General features: G+C 37.4%; 1 long non-coding RNA gene across 5 annotated transcripts; it reads left to right on the top strand.

Moving 5' to 3' along the window:
• Positions 1-112: 112 nt before the first annotated feature.
• Positions 113-20427, top strand: LOC307007936. 5 transcript variants are annotated; one of them, XR_013799718.1, is made up of 8 exons: positions 113-161; positions 1280-1441; positions 4229-4315; positions 8346-8420; positions 15010-15142; positions 16494-16602; positions 16688-16837; positions 19298-20427. It is a non-coding gene; the product is annotated as an uncharacterized lncRNA (long non-coding RNA). The 5 variants fall into 5 exon arrangements; XR_013799721.1 differs by lacking the exon at positions 19298-20427 and adding an exon at positions 11847-12025 and having other exon boundaries at positions 16688-19285; XR_013799717.1 differs by lacking the exon at positions 16688-16837.
• Positions 20428-22732: the final 2305 nt, after the last annotated feature.

The raw sequence follows: 22732 nt of genomic DNA, 5'->3' as shown, positions 1-22732 counted from the left end.
ACAGGAACCATTTAAATATGTCATATTGGTGATCAACGATGAGTTTTAAGGGATAATAAAGTTATTGACTACAGGGGGACTTTGAAATACCGTATGTAGCTCCGCCCCCTTTTCAGGTTGCTGGTTGTCGGTCTTCTGGTTTTTATTTCATCAGCATGAAGGTAAGATCTTATTGATTTATGAATGTATAAATCACTATATAACTATGACATTCATTTCAAACAGTTCAAGCTCATGATAACTTTCGTTTACTTAACAAGTAAATCCACTTAACCAGCTAATTTTCCCTCAAAATTCCAAAGATGGCTGCGCGCTTGTTTCTCTGCCGCATTATTAGGTCGTCGTAAAAGTATTAAATGTTATCCATTACCCAGTGAGCAACATTCCAAGTCGTCTAAAGTCATACGATATTTCAGGAACAGACTGAAACTCGTGAAATTAATATCATTCGAGCGTTCACTTAAAAAAAATGGCGCTTATGAACGCGCCCATATACGTCACGGTTATATTGACGCCAAACGCTATCGATTCTCATGTGACGATGCTACTTTTGAATTAATTACTCTGGCAACAAGCCAGGTAAGACATTGGAGAACACGGAAATCAGTCAATGTGACTTACATTACAGTCTTTTCTTCACGCATAACGCGAAATTTCAAAATGAATGTTGTTCTTTCTTGCACCGATTACATATATTTTCTTTGTTTCTTGCATTTAAAATTGTCAGCCAGACACTATTGTATGTTAAAGTTGCATAAGATTCTGCATAACATCACATTTTGTATTTCACGTAATATTTTTTTTTGTTAGAACAGCTTTATTATGTTGAGAATTGGTTAATTAGGCCTACAGCATTTTCATGTTGTTCAGGTCATGGATGAACTATTGTTTTAATGCTGCTTTTGTGCACATAAAAAAAATATTTTCAATGCATCAGTAGCCTATGTAAGAATAATTATTTAGCATTAATTTATAGGATAACTGCTTAACATCAGGATTCTGATCATTGCCTGTATCACCTGTGATTTTAAAGATAATATTTTCCACAGTTTTAATATTTGCTCAAAAACCCTGGAGATACAGGGCACGGTTTGAACTTATTTTGTGTTTTCAACCATTCTGATCACAGCCTTGTGCCCATGTGGCAAATCTTTCAGACAGAGGGATGTGTGCGATCAGAGCCCTGTTTGCTCGCCTTGCACCCCAAACAGTGCAGGCTCTCCCATCTCAGCTGGATGTTTTCTCTTTTTGTCTGACTCTGATTTTGACCCTGACACAGGCAATCTTCTCCAGCTGGGACCCTCTGCTGTGCGTCCTAGGAGAGTGAGGTGTCTGTTTGTTTTGGGCCTGCTAAATTGTCGTCAGCATTCAGGGCTTTGGAGACTTGCTTTGCTGGTTCAAACACGGGTAGACGCGTGGACACCACTGATCAGAAGAAATGGTATGCTATTTTTGAACTTCTTGTTGTGGCTTTTTAAAAATCATTTGACTGTATGAACGTGCATTGTGTAATTTCTCCTCCATCATCAAAGAACAAAGCTACAGTGGTGTTGCCTAGGCCTGTTAGTCCAATTGCACAAAATATTTGCAAGACTAAAGAACTTGTGACATTTTTTGACCGATTCTTGTTTTAATGCGACTAAAATGAATTTATATAGTTGCTATGTCATCATAAAAAAATGGTGCAAATAACTTACTTCTCTGTGCATTCATATGGGATAGCAGAAAGTATCAAGATCTTTATTATTACCTCTGTCTAATGTGTTCAGTCTGTGACTCACAAAACTTTAAGATAGGAAATTAGCAATGCCCCGTGGAGTGAGATTTCCTGATCAGCTTTTAGGACTATCTAATGAGACTTATTAACAGTAACAATCCTGAGCTTCAAGTATTTAATTAGATCATTCAACATCCCCTAAAAAATTATCCAATATAATCAGTTGTGCGATATAAATGTGAAGGACATGAAGGACAGAGTGGACTTTTGGTGGACTTTGATGTGCGTTGTGTAAAGAGGACAGCATATACCTAGTTTGGTTAATCGTGCATTCAGTGGCGCCGCTTGGGAAACTGGCAAGCCTCTCCTCTGTGAACGCTCCCTGGGGTATCCTCTCGGCATGATGAAAGGGGAGCTGTCCAGAAGCAGACAGATGTCCGACCGAGTTTCTCAGCAAGGAATTGTTAGATAGCGCTCTCCGTTTAACATATACATGGATCAAACGCAATCCAAAATGGTTTGCCAAAGTTCTGCTCCGCATCCCTTTGATGACTTCTTGTGGCACACATCCAGTGAAAAACATCCAGGCATCGAAGTTCAAGGCTGAAACAGTGAGTTGTTCCGGTCTAGAGGTCAGCTTAATGAAATTAACATGGGCATGTGAACCATAACAGACGGCTCTATTGAAATGAGTGGGGCTGAGGTCGTAAAAAACGTTTTATTTAGTTGGAACGCCAGAACCAATTTACAATTAACAGATAAATAGCTTGATATAACAGAAAGCCTAGGATGTGTAGGTTATGTATTTTAGTGGATCTCACCTGGTTTTGTTTCAGGACTCAACTTTTAAGTTAGACTTCAAGTGGCAACCCAGCACAGTACAGGAGTTTTCAAACATTGAAATTTATTAAAATTATAACGAACAGCTTAGGCCCAAACATATGCAAAAAAAATTGGTTTTATTTTTGGTTTGGTCAGCCAATACTTCCCTGCACAAAAATGAAAGATACATTTATGATGAATTATTAATAACAAAGGATATGGAAAATGTTTTCTATAAAGTCGATAAGCTTATTTATTTTGCTGTCATAACTATATATATATATATGCAATTTTCCTGCTTCTCATGACAGAACAGACCTGCCCAAAATGGGTTTTGACCCTCCAGTTGAGAACCTCTGTTCTTCTAACAATAGAAGGACAGTCCATGTCCTCAGCCATCTGACAGAGTTCTCAGTTCATAGGAAGATTATTTTCACACAGACAGTATCATACTCGCATATACACAGTAGCAACAAAGGCAGAAGGTCTCCTCTTTGAGGATTGTGATTTTCTAGTCTGTTTCAGAGCATGCACCCAGAGGAAAAGAAAGGTTGAAGGAGGCTATGGTTTCCTAGTAAACCGTGGTTGTTAACAGGATCTGAGAACTTGTGTTTTGTCTGAAGGTTATGTGTGGAGATGCACAATTCAAATGCACATTTGAAATTCTTTTTGAGCTGACGGGTTCTTTAATCATTCATTGAGTTTTAGTAAGTCTGCGCAGGAAATTAATTCAACATCATTGTGCAAGTATGAGCTTGTCAAAAGTAAACATTTTCCCTGAATATCTCACCAATGCTAAAAGGCCTTTGGTAACCCACGGAAACCGATCTCCTCCGTGACAACTGGGATAAATGGTTCAGGATTCCAAGGGGTTTTCTTTTATTTCCTCTGCTCTCAGGTGCCAAGGGACTAGGAAATTGGGGTCAACATGTATTACCACCCCTCGAGCAAGTACTTTAAGAAAAGTGTATTATTTAGGAACACTGCAGCAGGGCTCTGAACCAGTTTTCTTAATCTCTAGCTCCGAGGTTACCAGTTTATTAGTCTCTAGAGATTTGAACAGCAGCATTTTCTGCCCTTTAGCTTCGATTCTAAATTGTTAGTTCAGATAATTCACTAACCCATACGTAAGCGGTATGTACTGTCTGTTTACCCTCCTCCTTTTGCCTGACTTCCCATGATGGTCTCTTGAAGTATATCTCCGTCTTTATTGCAGCGTGCGTGATTAGCTGAACAGACTGTACTGAGCCAACAGCGAACTTTTGACCTGCAGATAATGTGCTATATGTGTACCGCACACTTACTGTAGCGTACAAATAATTAAAGCAGTTGGCAAGGCTGATGCAGGCATAGGATGTGTAAACTATACAAGATAATTAGAATACTGGTGCTTTGGGCGAATATAGCCTCACTAATTAATTGCAGTGTTAACAGTTGGAAAAGGAAGGGGGGTCCCTTTAGGGACAATTAAGAAAATGAATAGAAACTGGCTGTGAAATGTCACAGATATTGAACATATACAATCATACAAAAATTATAATAATAAAATGACCAGCCTTATTGCAGGATTATGATGTAGAAGAGGTCGGGGGGGAAAAGGGGGGCATAGAATGTGTTTTGTACTTAATTATGTGCTTGCGTCTCATTAAATTGTTCTTCTTTGTCTTTTCTGATATTCTAAATCCCAAGGGCCTTTCCAGACTCCAGATCAGGGAAGCTGGAGAAATTAACCTCACTTTCCCAAAGGAAAGTGTCCTCAGGGATGTCATCTGTTCAGTAAGTACTAAAAGCAAACAGCCGCACAGAGGCATATACATAAACACACACACATACATATTCCTAGGAGGCTAATTGCATAGGTTAAGAAACTCTCGTCGCTTAGATACACACTATTATATAACATAAAAGCTCATTTCAATATGGGAAAGCGATCAGCAGCTTGTCTGTCCTGATGAATATTATCATAATTTTTTGATTAGCAGAGGAAATATAGATTTGAGTAGCTAATGCCAGTGAATTAAAATGTAAAATAGACTTTTTGATGATGTTTAGTTCTTAGTCCTAGCTATTTCTGTTTGACAATTGGACAAAATCATTTGATCCAGTAATTGGCAAGTTACAGTCCTCTATAAAATTAACTATTCCTGAAATTGTTGCACAGATGTCTAATGTATTATCTTTGACTTCAGGTTTTAAGTTTATCTGTGTCTGTCTGAGTTTTTTTCTGAGCAAAGTACTTGTTTCCTACACAACTAATGCTTCCCAAAAAATATTATTTTTTGCCGTGGATTGTAAAACTGTCAAATGAAATTGAAAACTTAATTGACTAGGCTTTCCTCAGGCTTCCTAGTGAAATTCATCTTTGTGCACGGCAGATGTATTTGAAGTGAAAATTGCTGTGACCTCTGTGCATACTAATGGCGTGCGCGCTTTGTCTTTCACGTGGAGAGAGTGCCAGATGGGATGATGCTGGGATAACATGTTTAAACTCATAATTTTGATGCGCTTTCAGCTAAAGTGCCCAGTCAATCTCTTTTCTTGTTTTTTTGTAGATATGGATACTTGCGCTAAATTATGATGTTATTGTATATTAAAATTGTTATGTATTGTTGTAATTATAAACACACTGGTAGGTAGCGCATTTAGCTACTGCACTTTTATATTCTTTTCGTTATTTCCGTATAGCAGTTAATTAATCAGAGGTCTCTGTCTCGCACACAAAACATAGCTTACTTCCGCATTGATAGTGACTCTTCAGAATACTTGGCCCCATTTATAAACGGCTCCATTCAAATTAAAGCATCAGAGTTTTGGGTGAATAGACTTTGTTTCGATGGAGGGAAAGGAATCTCTCAGATTTCATAAAAAAAATATATTCTTTTGTGTTCCAAAGATGAATGAAATTCATATGAATTTGGAATGACATGAGAGTGTGTAATTGAGTTGACAGAGTTTTCATTTATTTCAAAAAGGAATATTCTGTCATTATTTACTAACATTCCTAACCTGTATCTTTTTATCCTGTGTCTGTATCTTTACCTGTATATTTTTTGCAATGAAAGTCAACCGAGTCCGATAATGTTTGGAGCCCAATGTTCTTCAAAACATATTTTTTATGTGTGTTCTACAGAAGAAAGTATGTCATAATTCCAACCCTTTTTCTCCCTTTGACACCACTCTATCTTCTACGTTTATTGATAATATCACTGCTTTTAATGCATTATCTCTTTATGTCAATGTAACGGCTGCTACTCTAGCTCTCGCTCTCAAAATCTTTCATGAAAGTTTTATTTAGTATCTTATTTCTAATCTAATGTAGAACAGATGGAGTGATGGACACATTGACTTCAGCACAGGTGTGGGAGGAGGTACATTATTCATTACAAGATAATGTGTCTACTGCGAACTCAAGAGTGTGATCCAGATCCATTTGAAAGTTTCCCGGAAACAAACGTGCCATTCCTCGTGCTGCATACTGCATCACTGCGCAAGCATCTCCATGGTAACAGGCATGCTATAGTTCTCTTCTCTTCTCTTCTCTTCTCTTCTCTTCTCTTCTCTTCTCTTCTCTTCTCTTCTCTTCTCTTGCAGTTTAAGGTTGTAGGAAATAGGGAGGTGAGAAAAAAAAACCCCAAATGCTCTTAAACCTGTTGTTAGGGGCAACTGCTCACGACTGCAGAGCTGACGAAGCAGGATGCAGAAATGTCTCATTTAAATATGGCTGAGCACATATTCTGTTGATTTAATCATGTTCAATAAAAGAAGGTATACACTTTAGTTTAGGGTCCAATTCTCACTATTAACTTGTTGCTTATTAACATGCATATTACTAGGATATTGGCTATTTATTAGTACTTATAAAGCACATATTAATGCCTTATTCTACATCCCTAATACCCAATACCTAAACTTAACAACTACCTTACTAACTAATAAGCTGTAATTAGGAGTTATTGAGGCAAAAGTCATAGTTAACAGTTAGTTAGTAAGAATTGGACCCTTGTCTAAAGTGTGACCAACTGAAAATCATATGCAGGTCTTTTGTCTAAAAAGACAAAATCTATCTTTTAGATAAATTAAAACATCAAAATATTTTGCCATTGCACTGGGACAGGAACATTTTGCAGTGGATAATTATAAACAGATGTTTTGGAAAGTGCTGATGTATTTTTATCTGCCATCTAACATCTGATGGGTCTAAAATCCAGAGTAATTCACTACTCTTCCTAGTTTTTAAATACCTAGAGCATTTATTTTCTCAAGCCAATTTAATTTCTGACCCTGCTGTGCATGTACCAGTTTTCGATGAGTGCACATTAAATATCTGAGCGTATGTTAAAGTTAAAGTATGTTGACGTGCCTGTGATATTCTGTTAACCTCTCCGTCTATGCTGTTATCAAAGCTGTTCTTACTCTGTGGACTCATAATAACAGAGAGAGTTGAGGTTGAAGTGAATGGCCAACCTTGACGATGACCCCTTTCTCCAGCACTCTGTCTGTAGTCCTGTAAAATAGACTCACATTCTCTGTGTGTCTCTCTGGGAGGATACATCTCTAAACCATTACAGGAAAAAGCCATATAAACTTCTGGAGGCTCTCCACTTCTTCATTTTACGTATTTATGTAAAGACAAACATTTTTATTTATGCATTTCCTCTGTATAATATACATATGCAGGAAGGCACCATAATGTTCGTAAGCTTTGATCAGCCAGAAAGAAAAAAAGACTTGTGTGACAGCACATCTAGCTAAATCATAAAGCAGAGCTGTGCTCTTGCAGCATAAACAATTGATTGGCACATAAAACAGTGCATTAAGTGAAATGTGCACAATCCAAAAACGTGTAGATCATCACAGAGCGACTCCACAATGGGGTTTTGATATTCTCTGAACGTTAAAATGTGACATTAGGATATAAAGTTCTCACCGAGGTATAAAGAGCGCATAAGTGCTCTGTCGAAGTAACTGATCTTTCATAAAAGCCGTCTCATTTGACAAACTCTTCCAGCTGAAACAATGAACTGTTGTCTGTATATTGCCTGTGTGGGTTCAACCGAGAGTCTTATGACAGTCACAGCGCTCCGATATCGGCAATAAAAAATATCTGCAAAGAGGTTTTCCGGAGCAGTCAGTGATTAAAGATGCCCTTTCTACAGCACAAAGGATGAAGCAATCTAACCTAAACTAATTTTCTGTCATGTTTTGTTCTTTTTATGTTGTCTAGTTGCATTTTATAAGCAAAAAGGGACATTTTCCTTTGGCTGTCATGAACAGTGACTAAGCTTTACAGCCATGGATTGCCCTAAATTAAATGCATCATGTCTGAGCTGTGGTCATGTGACGACATGCACTCACTCACTACAGTCTTAAATGTCTTCATATAATTCACATATGTATACATTTAAAGGGGATGTTAAACATGATGTCCTTGAGAAAGGTCACGTACCTCAGTGTATGTATTGCACATTCCCACTGGCGTCTCTGATTTAGTGTGAAAGGCGCCTCTTGTATGGACTCGTTGGGAGAACAAGGTGATGGAAGGGAGGTTCCTTTAACAGTGATTAGTAGCAGGGCTAGATTGCTTCAATTAGCGTGTAATCGTCTCTGACATTAGAGGTGAATGGCCTGACGCCTGAACGATTCTCAAATACCATCACCCTCCGTCCCCTTCTGAATATCAATGATTATCATCATGGTCATGGTCCTCACTCCTCCAGTGTCTTCCTGCGGGATATTTCTGTCCTTTTTGATGGCAGGATCATATCTTTGCATGTCACTTACATCATTTCACTTGTGTCATTTGCAGAGTCGTTTCAATGCTGCCCTTCAAGAACACTTCTGATTCATCAAAGACGGATGTCAGCTTTTTGACAATTTAAAGGTCAGCAAACTGCACATGGCTCCTGGATTCTGCAGCAAAAAGAACAGTAATATGGGACATAGGGTGAAAAAAAGTTTGAATATTTGAATCACCCTGATATTTTGAGTATGATATTTTGTTTCATTTTCATTACGGTGGGATTGAAGCGTCTGAGAAGTATAATACCTCATCTGGGCATTTTTCTAATTTAATGCAACCTTTTTCATTACAAATTATATTATTGGCATGACAATTTGAGTGAAAGGTTGAATTGAATTTTTTATTAAATATGTTATTATTATTTGTATATACCGTATATAAAAATGTAGATGATACATTACATTTATACATTTAGCTTTGACATTTATATCATAATCTCATACATTTTGGGAAATCCTGCTTTGATACACAATTACCTCAAAGCATAGGTGTAGTTGTCCAATTGGAGATCTTTGATGGAGCCATAAGGCAATAGATATAAACACTCAAGTAATTTATTCCAGCATAATCTAATAAACTGAATTTAAAAGTGTCTTATTTAAGATGATCTATACATGTACGTTAAATACACAGAGGGTTTCTTAGTGAACATGATTTGGATTCAGTGTGTCAGATTGGCGCTAATCAAAATTAGAATTACCTACTCCGAGACAGATCTGTCAGCATCTCTGACGGTTGAAACTCGCCTCTTTGGTCTTCCTCCAAGCTTTTTAATTGCTCTCTCTCCTCATATGACCCCTTATCTTCCTCTCTTGAATCTTTCCATTTTTGTTCTATTTTGCCAAAGCCAAGATTCTAATAATACAACTCTGAAATAATGCAAATAAAAGTACTTCTTTAAAGTTGCCACTCTTTGTCTAGATTGCAGCTGAATAAATATACAAATACAAAATGTATTTTATAGAAAATGAATTAAGTTGTATTTTTTAGTTTAAGATCATAAGAAACATAAATTCAGTCAAGTGTGTCCTGACTTGACTGGTGCTCAAAAGCATTTCAGTAAACTGAAAAAAAACATAATACTGTAACATTATGTTAATAAGATAGTTTGACAATAACATCTGTGTAGCTCTTTAATTTTAAAAGCAGACAGCAAGTCTTTTGAGACGGGAAGCGTCTTAGTTTAATTGCTTGTTCGCTGTCAGAGTACTTCTGTCATGTTGTACAGCAAACACTTGTGGCTTCATTGTAATGTGGCGCTGGGTCCGGCTTTATCTTTATATGTTTGATCTCTGCGCTCCAAGCGTCTTAGAACCATGATTAAATCTCAGCACAGATTAAGATGCACACTGCGACGATAACTGTAAATTATTATTTTACTTCCCAGTTATTAAAACCCAGCTGTGCGGCCCATGTATTACTCAGGGAGTCAGTGTGGTTTTTGATTAGAGTTTGGTGAGTGATGGATGACTTCGGCACTGATGAGGTCTATTACTTTCACATGACTTTGTATCTCCCTGTGGTCAGTTGCTGGGTGGTAAAGTTGTTCTGATATATATCTCTGTTTTTATGAGGATGAACACAAGCGAATGGAACCCAGCTAGAGCCTCTGAAGTACCAAGACGAATGTGAAATAAATCCAGCTGTATGGCAGTTAAAAGCCTTCATTTTCTCTCTCTGATACTTTTCTCACTATACTTTTTCCGCAGAATCCTCTCTTGCATTACCTTGACCTTTTGTAGTTATGTTCTGTTTGTCATGTTGTTTGTAGACATTGGGATTTTTGGTGTGTGTACTCAGGTCTTTGTCCCAGCTGAGCTTAATATTAGTCTAGCATCTTCAAACTCATGTATTATATCTTTCCACGCAAACTTGAGATAATCCTATAATCCCTGTTCATTGAATACACTCATCTCATCACGTCTACTGTGTGAAGTGTAGTAGATGCCCGCACTTGTTTGCTTGTATCTTTTGTGTCTCTTATTATTGAGTCACTTCAAATGGCTGGAAACAGAGTCTAAGACATATACATATTTCGTATCGGCCATTAAATTGTATGTAATTGCTTTTATTCTTGTATATACTGGCATTTTGGTGACTTGTTGAGAGGAACGGTCCACATATGTGTTGCCACATGGAAGTCTGGAGAGAAAAAAAAGAAGTTTTTTACCTGCTTTTGGTGCTTGACTGTTTCTTTTGGACCCTGGCTTTTAGTGTGAGCCTACTTATCAATTAACATTTTCTGAGAATGCACAAGTATAGTGTGGACTATCTATATGGACATAAAGTAAATTGGTTTGGAGGTTTAAAGTATCAATTTCTGCCAAGGACTGTGGGTTTAGCACAAATAGTAAGGTGTTGTAATATATTGTTCTATTAATTTACAGTACCGCACTGAAATGGCAGTAAAATTGTGTAATTGAAATGATTGCTTTAAATTGAAATAGTTCACTGGGAAATTTAAAATCAGTTTCTTATCCTGTAAAGTTGACACGTTTTTCACTACATTAGAAGAAAAGGTTTCATATAGAACCTTTTAGGGGTGTCCGTCATGCCATCATTTTATGGATTTCGTTTTATCGAATTACTTTTGCTTCAATTCGTTTTTAATTGTATCCATTTTTAAATGTTTTATCATACTCGACCTAACCAAACTCTACTGTTTACTAACCCGTGCATAACTGAAACATTACAGAAACCCTGCAAATCCCAAAATAACAGAAGATTACACACTAACACATCTCTTCCTATTAATATTGTGCAAACCCCCACAAAATAACACTCAATTTCATTATTTATTTCGCTTATGCAGTCTGACGCAAAGCATGCTGAGAATTAGAACTCTGCTGCACTCATTCAATTTAAGTTTGGCTTAATATAATCAGTTAAGTTCACTTTTTCCTTTAAAGTACATTGAACTTTCAATATTATTTGCGTGAAATAAATGGGTTTACACAGTGCATGAAGTAAAAGCCTCAACACTCCCATTTTGATATCATGGGCTCTCTAGCTATGACCTGACATTAACCTTTTCAAACAATAACATATTGCAAAAAGTGGCTAAAAAAAACATAATAGTGCATACAGAAAATGTGTGATTAAATAATTGAATAATGTCTCTTCATTTAAATTCAAGTGTTGTGATAAGTGGATAAAATAGCAATGAATCATGAGAAGCACTTCAAATAATTTTGAAATGTAGCCCTCTCTAAAAGCTATGGGAGATATGGAAATTACAATGCATCATCAGTTCCCGAATCTCGCCTTCGATTAATTGCGTCCACATATGGCACCACCTGAAAATACACCTCCGCGTTGGCCCTAGCACCCAACCTCCTGATGTGGAGTCAGAGAGGAAGAGTAGAAAAGGTGAAATAAATATGTTCTATCTAATCCAAATAAATGTAAATAACAGTCAAGCGTACGTTTTTGTTCCTTTTCCACTTCATTTACTCTGAAGGGAAATGATGAATATTAAATGTGTTTACTTTGTCTCTCCTCTGTTAGGAAGAGCCCGGCCATAATGACACTGCCCAGATTGGGTGGCGTTATTAATTCCACACACAAAAGCAATCCATCAATGTTCTTCCAATCTCTCGAAGCCGCGATCCAGAGAGTGTTAATTGTGAAACACGCTGGGGAAGGACGGGAAATGGATTCAACAATGCTGGATTGGTTTTGACACAGTACGTTTTTATTCCTCGGATCACTAGGGAGAATGATACAGTTGTTAATGATCCAATTAATCATCGTCTAATCATTGCACACTGATGGAATGTATAGCATTTGAAAATGAAATGAATGTTTATCGGATTATAATTGCAACCCAACTGTAAAAGCTTTTGTCAGGCAGTTCACCAGGTATGTTCGAAAGGTTGTGAAATGCAACTTTAAGTTTACTCCGTTAACTTAAATTTTCTGTCACTATTTACTCACCCTCATTCTTTCCACATAACATCAACTGATAGTGACCATCTCTGCCAAGCTCCAAAAAGTAACAGATGACGAATGCACTACATTTCAACAGTTTGACAGAGATGGTCAATGTGAATTACTGTTGTATGAAAGGAATATGTCTGTGAATATTCTTTAAACCAGTCCGACTCTGAAAAATATCTCAAAATATTTCAGTGGATTATTGCTTTAAAAGAAGGTTCTTAATGGCTGGAGTGTCTTAAAGCTTAATTTCAGGCATAAGATGAATGTTCCCTATATATGCCAACCTTTCTTATCCTGATCAGTGGTGGCTAATGGGTTTTAAAATAGAGGAGGCACACACAATTTTAGCAGTCTGATTTTAACTACTTATACTTATAGACAGAATATTTATAGAAAATGACACGTATATCAAGACAATATAAAATAAGTTCACTCACCTAGTCCTAGCCTATCACTTAGGAGAGCAAAAAATCCATCCTTCTGTCCTTTTAAATGTCCGTGTCAAAAGAGGTTGTTCGGCCATTTAGCAAAGCTGGTTGCTGTATATCCAACTTAGGCACGGGGTCCTCGTTCATTTTTAATTTGTAACTGTTGTTTGAATGGTAGTTTAGTTAATGTGTTTGCGATCAAATATTCAATATCTCTACTCTCCATAGTTACATCAGCGGTAGCAGTTCAAACTAATATCACGTAATTTACGTCTCGTCGATGATTGGTTGATATACCAAGGGAGGCAAGCCTCCTCTGCCGTGTTACATTTCTCAACATTCCTAATCGCTGAAAGTGAAATACTCTATGGTGATTGCCAAAAAAAAAATCACCAATGGAGGCTCAAGTCTCCGGCTATGGATTTGCCTCCCCTTATCCCCTCAGACTCACGTTTCGCATTCGGCACGTTCAGGAAAGAGACTTGCGGTGGTTGCACTTTCAGTGGTGAAATTACAAACAAGAAATACACATTCTGAGACATAACATGAATAACTGGGAATTTTATTAACATTAAAAGTCCTTTCACCTCCATTTTTAGTAGGCTGTTCATCCCTTGCCTCCCCTGAGGAGCCGCCACTGATCTTGATCAAGTCGTTGGAAACTCCTCAGGTAGGCTTCAAACATCTATGTCTATAAGCAGAAATGTACAAGGCATGCACTAGCTCACAAATACATTAATTAACTGGGATGGAAGCTTTGGAAGCTTTCTAAAAGCTGCGTAGGCTAAGACATGTTAACACTAGAAAGCCAAAGTGTCTTTTCTTTCGCAGATGTTTATCCGTGAGACTCAACAATACTTGAACTTGCGACTGTAAACACAACACAACTAAATAGTAAACTGCATGAATTGCAACCAGCATGATCATTATCACTTGTTATACGAAGCATTTTAATAGATTGAATATTTATCTGGGTTGTGCGCCATTCAAAATGAAATTATGAGTGTCTTAAAATATAGCTATTCATGTAGCTGTCGAAGCTAAGTTTGTTTGAGACCGTTAAAAGTTTTAAAGATAGATAGATAGATGTTTCTGAATAACTTATTAATTTGATACACATTGAGTCACTCATTCTATTGAATGATTATCTATACTTAACCTATGTTTTAATATCATTATTATTTATACCTGATGTGACTTAGATGCCATAAAGGGGGTTATTAAAATAACATTTAATCAGTCTGGGATGGGGAGTTTAAACCATTATTCTAATTGACTGCCATTTAGATGTAATATATCATACTGTACATGTTTACCTTTGACATTCTTTTAATGTTCTTAAGAATACTATAATACCATTTCGTGCTTGAGAAAATAGTCATTGTATGAATATTAATGTGTTATCTCTCTAGGCAGCTCATTTAAAATGAATGAACGCAAGCCTTGGGCAGAGATGGGCCTGTATAAACACCAGGAGCTCATTAAAACTCGATTGTTTTGTAATGTGCACCTGTCTAAAAGAATAAAGAGGTACAGATGTGGAGATGGACCGATCTAGGATCAGAGGTTACCGGCGTAATGTTCTTTAGATTTAAATAATTTACCATGAACCACTTCAGCAGTGAATGCCCTTTCCATTAGCTAGATTTTGTGGAAATTGAATAAAACCTGGAATACAATCACTTACCTATGAAATGGACAGATAGCACGTGTGTGAGCTATTACGTGAACCACCAGTTATACATATATTTGCATTCAGGGATGAATTACAAGGTTGTATAAGCATGGTCTGAAATTAGTAGGTTAGGCAGTTTTTTTCTTGTATTTTGCATATCAACAAAGGAAAAACATGCATATTTAAATCGCACACACACGTGTGTATCTATAAATAAATGTAAGTCTCAGCGTTTCTAATTCATATGTTCTGGCTTAACATTATCCAAATGTCTGTTCACCCACACTTATTTACACTAAATCAACATGTCATTTTTTGGTCAGGGTACAGCTCAAAGTTACTCATGCACAGAGACCAAAAAAAATACTTTTATATATCTTGTTCCTTGTCGAATGAGTAACAGCCAGCAGAGCAAGGATGAGCTCATCCATGTGTCTTTCTGTAGCCTGAGCTTGACAGATGCGCACATGTAAAAGATATTTTTAAATTGAAACATCACTCCTACTACATCTATAACACGGTCCCTGTCAAATTATGTTCCACTGCGTATTCACATGTACGTTTACATGCTTGTATCCTTTTTTTAATCTTTCTGTAGTTTTTCAACCTCGTTGTTGTTCCTCTTCAGCTGTAATTCTGCTTTGGCAGCGAGTGGAGTCTGCAAGTTACCATGGTAACCTATGTTGTATCAGGGTAGTGTGTTGAGTCGTCAAACAGAGCCGCCTACATGATTCTGGAGAACATTGCTGTGTTACAGTCCGGTGAGTGAACCGCCGTATCCCATGATCACATAAAAATTGAAAATTCATTCATCATTTTACTCACCATTATGTTGTTCCAGACCAATATGACTTACTTTTTTCGGTGGAACACAAAATTCGGTGCCTAATGTTTTTCAAAATATCTTCATTTGTTTTCCACAGATGAAAATAAGTCAGGTTTAGAACGAAATTAGAGTTTATGATATCAGAATTGTAATTTTTGGGTGAACTATCATTTTAAGCATCATTAGCTGTTATTGAGCTGTTATCTGACTGATAATACAATCATGATGTGCATCAGACATCAGAGCATTATTGTACTATTTACATATTCATGAATATGTGTCAAGACCGTTCTTCATTTTCTCGTTCAATACATAATAAATGCAACGTGAGCGGAAATGAAAAAGTCCGGACACAACTGTAGCCGACACGACTGCGTTTTGTGGATGGCGATACTGATCTGATTTTACCACATATGGAGGTTTGGATTGAGTTAGTAAAAATCTAGTTTGTTTATTTCTGTTGAGACTACAAACAACTAAGCAGATTTTGGTAGGATAAAAATGTTTTTGTTGTTTGTGGCCTGTCTGCCAATATGGCCTGTCTCGCGCTCATGTAATTTCAAAACCCATTTGACTTTCTTTTCTCCGTAGAAGGTGAATTTATGAAGACTGTTGGTTGCTATTTTTTATGCAGACACAATGAATGACAATTGAAGCTTTAAAACTTCAAAAAAAGACACAAAAACACCATAAACTATAATAAAAGTTTTCCGTATGACCATGTATCCTATATTTCAAGTTTTCTGAAGCCATACGATAGCACTGAATAGAGATTCACTCGGTTTCACCAAGGGCCAAACAACTGGAGATTTCTAGCCTCGCTATTGAGACCTACTTCAAGACTACTGCAATTATATTGTCTTCCCTTTAGACAGTTTTATGTTCAATAAATCTTGAGATATACAGACAGTAGTATATGTAATATAAAAGGTACATCAAGGACATATTTTCTTGTCTCCTTGAAAACAGTTTGTTTTAAGATGTTTTTCAGCCTGACATTCTCTGCATCTTATTGCTCAAAGTGTACAGCATTTCTGAAAATAAACAGAGGATCTAATCAGAACAGCTCTGCAGGAAAACATGATAAGAAACTGAACTGACATGTTCAACTGCTCGCAATGCTTCTTGGAAGATGTTCAAGGTGTGAAAGTCGTCATCTGGACAGATAGTATGATATGGAGGGAATGATCGTTATTCATTGTGGTAGTGAAGAAGGTCTATGTAATTTGTTTGATATTTTGACTCCGCTATAAGACAGCAAATGACAGTTTTCTTTTTTCCTACAGTCAACTGAAGTTGTCCCCCATACAGATCACCATCAATTCAACAACATACAACATCGTTCGCCCATGACACATCAAGGATTCATGCATCATGCAACAGAAGTCTTTTGAGGTAAACGTTTAGTTCAAAATACTCCGAATTCCCCTGAGCGAAGTGCTAAAATCATGAAACTGTGACAGAAAAATATGGCTTTCAGCAGGTCAGTGACCCTGAGCTCGAGATTTGACAGGAAACGACTCGCCGCCCTTGTCACAGTGAAGACGGCGGATGACTTTAAGAGCCTCTGACATGTTTTCTGAAGATAACTGCCCGGATGAGAACTTGCTGTTTGGACAGGAACTAGAAGGTGTTTTAGGCAGCGCCTTTTTATTGCGATTGGCAAGGTGATTTATGCCCATTGATGTGGGATTTAATGACTCTGTGCTGCCAAGTGAGTCAAAGGGCACTTTAACCAGTATTATGGATTCAAAAGGTATGAATTGTAATGCAGTACATCTGACTTTTTATATTTCATTACCATTTCTCTCTCCTACTCAGGAGCACAGAGCAGTTTATATGAGTTATCCCACATCTTTGAAGCTCTGCTAACGTAATTTAATATTCTTTTGGATGTCGAATCTAATAACAACGTCATTTAGAGTGGCATAATTTCTCTTTACTGCCCTGGTTACCTGCCACCCATCCGATAATTGCATCAGGAAGAAAGATTTACGCAAGGAAATATATTGATGGCTTTTAGTTAAAAAGCAAGAGAAGATTAAGTATCCAAAGATAAATGCTAGCAAGAGACAAACTAATAATTACATGTCAACGTGGACAAACATGTTTGAGTTTGACGTGATTTATTTTAGCACTCTGGGACTTGAGGTTTGTTTACTGAGTGAGAAAGCAGACCTGTCGTTTTTTATACGGCCAGCAAACACATGATTAGTACATACATTAAACCCCACATGCGAGAGGAAGCACTTAAGCCTTGGTGCCATAGACTAATGACACTTAACCATGGGGTTAACATCATTTTAAACCCCAGGTAAAGGCCATTTTAAATGCTGCATTAAGCAACGTTCCACACTTGTAATTTTGCAAGGGGTTTAGCACCTCTTTTAACCCTGAATTAGAAAACCTGTTTGCTTTGCTAGCCCAAACTGTGGTGCCAAAGATATTCAGTATGAATCAAGCTGGTGGTAGAATCTAACAGAAAGTTGTTAAGCAACAGACAACCAAACAAACTGCTTCAGTACTTACCTTAATAAATATTTATGCACTGTCATGCTGTTAAGGTAACGGTAGAGTATCGTAGAAGTGCACTATTCAAAGTCATGAATAGTGCACTTTCAAAAAGGGGGTTATTGAGATAAAGTGAGTAGTATTTGGCTGATCATGCAATCTTAACACGTCTGCCTCCTTGGGGTGACCCTCATAAAACAAAAAACTAAAATTGTGAAACTTGCATGGGGAAAATATTACACCTAAGTGTACCTTTAAAAAGAACAGAGCGAGCCTACACAAAATTCCCTTGCGTTGTATTTTAGGGCTTCTTTTTATACCAGAATGTTTAGGTAAATGTTGTCCTGACTAAATTTTTAACTATTTTAATTAGGTGACGGCAACAAAATGTTATATATGTATAGATACTAGATAGATGGATAAAAAGCAGACTGCGCCAGTTATTGTGCAGAACGTACATTTACACTCGAGTCAACATATGGTTATATTGTTTCACGTGTTCATGTTGAGAAAAAAAGAAATTCCACATGCTCGGTTGAAAGTTGGCTCCTCAGTCTGAAATGGCCGGTTAAAAATGCACTCCGCCGACAGACGTTGCAGGGACGCACATAACGGTGTGCTAGTAGTGCTAAGCAAAGTTTCTTTTAGCGCTTTGTTTTCTGTTCTTAAACCTGTCACCCACGATAAAATTTTAAGGAAGCATATTATGTCTCGAGATCATTTTGCTATCAGATAAGTTATCTTCTCGGCTCACTCTGGGGTACAGCGCTTACCTGCGGTCGTGAATGCAGTGATGCACAGCTGTCTTTCCTCATTTGACTGGTGTTTGAATTTCATGTGATTTCATGGTGTTGACTGGTGATATTTATGATAACTGTTTCACCAGACAAATGTTTCCAGATATGTTGATCCATTCGATCAAAAGTAATTCCATTTTGTAAGGTCATTTAGGAAAATAATTTTGATCAAAGTAATATCAAACTTCGCTGCGCTGACTACAACATTCTGTGATCAAATACAATCAATTGGTTATCAAGCTCCACAGCGCCAACCAGTACATTTAGTTAAAACTGTGAGTTTTAGATTGCGTGCTTAGGATTTCACTGCATTTATGGCCAGCAAAGCAACATAGTATTTTTATTTTTCAAATAATAATTAAAGATTGAATATTCGATTTTTCCGTGCACACCCCTTTTTAAAAACAATCTCATCAGTAACACGGCGTGCAGATTGTGAATTGATTTTCATCCTATTGTTTTTAGTAGTGTGTATGGCAAGGCCTTGCCTCTTGGTAGGACTCTTCTCTTAATTTTACCCACTGTGGAGAAAGGCCTCAGCTTGTGTAGCATCTGTTTCGAGAGCCGCAGCAGGGAAGCATCTAAAACGCAAGGTTCACTTCATCCGAGAAAGTCGCATTGGCCCTCAGAATGCGTCCTAATGTGATCACACACTGTTACCTCAGTCTCCTCTTTTTCCCCAGCAGGGTTTCTGCTTTGTTTTACCACAATTTCACTTTACACCCAACGTGCCGAGCCCAGTTCACTTTGAATTAACTCTCCGCTTTACTGCTTGCCATCAGGAAACAATGCACCCCTTCATGTGGGCTCTTCAGGCAGCGAGACTGAGCCTGAGATGCTGCTGTGGAGAACTGACAGAAGCCGGAATACCGCAGTGCTTTCTGTGTAAATACAGCGGAGATCATAGCGTTCCAGATACTGTCAAGCTTCTCCACTTAGCTGGGTCAAGTGATGGTCAATGAGTACGGGAAAGATCTCGGTGAGGGTTCTCATGACCTGCTGTTTGAAGAATGAGACTGATGTTATGCTAATGTACATCTGGAGATCTGAGTTTGTTTCCCTTTTTTTTTCTTCCTGACTAGGGGGATGATGCGTAACTCTGGAAAGCCTTAGAGTTTGTGATTATTGTTGCAGCTTTAAATGACATTGCAGCTGTAAATTAAGGCAATTCTTTTCAAGTGGTGTTTGAGCCATTCTCTATTCTCAGGACATCTTCGTCTGACGGGCTGCTGTCTCGCTGTGTTAATATACTCTGGCTCCATAGAGCAATTCACTGCACAACAAATTCATTTTTTTTCTCTCCCTTGTTCTTCCTCTCATTATATGGTGGCAAAGCAATTAAAATGCCATTTTACCAGCTGAGTAGTAAATTGTCTCTTACCTGCCAAAACATAGGCTCCATTTAGTAACAGCTCCTGGGGTTCAAAGTATAGTCTTATCTACAAAAATGTGATTAAATTAAGATTTAGTTGTCTCTACTGGGACTAGTGAGTCAAGGTTTGGTTAGCATGGCCCTGTTAACCCCTGCTGGTGGATGTTGTAACAACAGCAATCTGCAGGCAATCTAATCTAATATATATATTTATAGTATTTACTAGTGATATTATTTTGGGGCTTAGTTGTTTATAAAGGGCTTGAGACTATGCAAGTTGTTCTGATTCCATCAGTGTTGTCATGATGGCATTTTCTTGTGGCTTTAGACTGATTGATTGATTTTTGATTGATTGATTGATTGATTGATTGATTGATTGATTGATTGATTGATTGATTGATTGATGCGCAGGATAGTATGAAAGCCTCTAGGCAGTGAGTGTTCTTTCCGCAATCATCTAATAAGCGTTGTCATATCATTTAACTGCGGCTTAATGTCTCTTGGTTTTATAGACCTTCTTGGCTGGGGTGGCTAAAAACATGGTGGGTATTGAATAAACTGCAATCCAATTAAGCAATCAATGCTTTAATCCAGTTTGGTTATAACCTCAGACTGATCAACTGTCTCCTCCATCATTGATGAAGTATTGATGCTGGGATAGTGACTACCATCATGTACTATCCAGTCGATTGAAACTTTTTTTTGACACTTTTAGCCCATCTGTGTTATAAATAAGCACATCATCAGTAAACATGAAAATTGAAATGCTTGCCTGGGCCGCAGATAGTTAAGCATATGGTAATTGTTTTGTGTGAAACTGCGGTACGGGGCAGCGTGTTTTTAATGACACCCCTCTAATGTGACACACTTCACTGAGTGTCCCAATAATGAGGCCATCACTCCCCTTCTTTAGCTAATGCTGACAGAGAGTTATAGAGTACATATGTTTGCTCGCTGGCAGAATCTTTTTAGAGTTAAAATAATGTCTGACGGGTTAAATGAATGAGATGAAGTGTCTGGAAAACCTGAAGGCAAACAACTGTTTATTAGAGGATAAATAACCCCCAGAAGCAATTGTTCCGCTTCAGTTTTCTATCTTTCAGTCAGGCAATCAGAGTAGATGGACAGCAGGTTATTCTGGACAAAAACCAGAGAGGGGAAAAAAGGAGAGAAATGTTGAAGGCTTCAGCTTTTTTTTCCTGGTGAATAAAATCACCAGCCTGAACAGCAGTAAATCTAAAACTGACACAAAGTCACAGAGCGACTCCGTTATAGATCGGATAGAATGTATTAAGCTAACTGCAATATTTCATACTAAAGGTGCTCTGTAGTTTGTGTCAAGCCAGCAGATTCATCCTTTACTGAACTGAGAAAAACCTGCATATGGCTGAAGTTGCTTTTTAATATGAGGATAATGATAGATAGTTTTATTTAGCATCACATGGGTTTAGCTAGCACTCATTTTTTCTGTGATAATTGGATGTAAAATACTTCATTAGCCTACATAAATGTACTTCAGTGTTATTTTATAGAAACTTTGGTTACCAGCCCAGATCTTTAACCACTAGGTTACACAATTCCACCAGTTATAACATTTCAAAGAGCAGGATTTACATTTATATAAGACCTTTTTTAGTGTCAGACCAATTTTAATTACAGAATTGTACTCACACTCGTGGATGTGTGGTAAACTATTCATTCTGACCTTTGCTCAATAGAGACACCCAGAATAAATGTGAACATTTGGCATTTTGTATTAAAAATCGATTATGAATATAAACTTTTCAAGATCTTGCATTGCAATCTATAAAACATGATTTTGCTTAGCGTTGTGTCCCGTTTTTGTTAACTGTGATTTACATGCACTTACAGTAAAGCTTTTTGTTGAAGTATCTGCCAAGAACATCAATGTAAATGCGATCTATGGGCTATTTCGATGTATAAATTATTACATTTGCAGAGTATGAATTATAAAGTAAACCATTAAACACAAAAGAAAGGACAAATAACTTTCTGCTGGGTAATTAATAGACTGCTTGTGACTTAAAATAATGTAATTAATAACTTAATTTGGCATCTCAGTGACAAGATGCAGCAGTCATGTTGAATAAGTTTAATATATACCAATGGAAAAAAAGGTTCAAACTTAAAGGGGACCTATTAAGCCACTTTTTACAAGATTTAATATGTCTCAGGTGTCCCCAGAATATGATCATTTATTATACCAAGCTGTAATTGTCCCTTTTGGGGTGAAAGCAAAAACATGCTGGTTTTGTGTGCAAAATGCAAATGAGCTCCTGCTCCCCACAATGATTTGCAGCTTGTCCCTCGGATACTCCGTCAACAATAAACAAAACAAATGTTTGTTTTTAATTATCATCTGTATCAGGGTTTATCGTGGACATCGCGTATCGTATCAGTTTTCTGAGCACACAGATCCGAAGCAGGCACAGAGAAAGTTGGCTGTTTTACAGTGCATGTCGCGTGAGCACTAAACAAAGTTATCTTTTGTGTCTTATTGCGCTTAAACTGTAAAATACACACAATCTTCACATAAAAAGACGCTTATGTCTGTGAACGTAAACAACTGGGAAAGAAATCACATGTGTATTAGACCTGTGATTTAAAGTGGCAGCAGCCGAATGTACAGTACCTGGAGGAACACGTTCAAATGATCTGTCCAGTCATTCCAATCAGCAATTAACACATCTATCCAATCAGCATGAGAGTAGGCATATTTACTGTATATATGCACAGTCGACTCACCTACTTTGCTCTAAGGTTTTCAGCAACCCTCCACCACCCCGATCCCTCACTCTTGACTGGTTCCACGTTGTTTAAATAG

This window comes from Phoxinus phoxinus, assembly GCF_949152265.1.
Source record: "Phoxinus phoxinus genome assembly, chromosome: 12".
Lineage (NCBI taxonomy): Eukaryota > Metazoa > Chordata > Actinopteri > Cypriniformes > Leuciscidae > Phoxinus > Phoxinus phoxinus.
The sequence above is the reverse complement of the archived record's forward strand: the minus strand, read 5'-3'. Positions and strand labels throughout refer to the sequence as shown.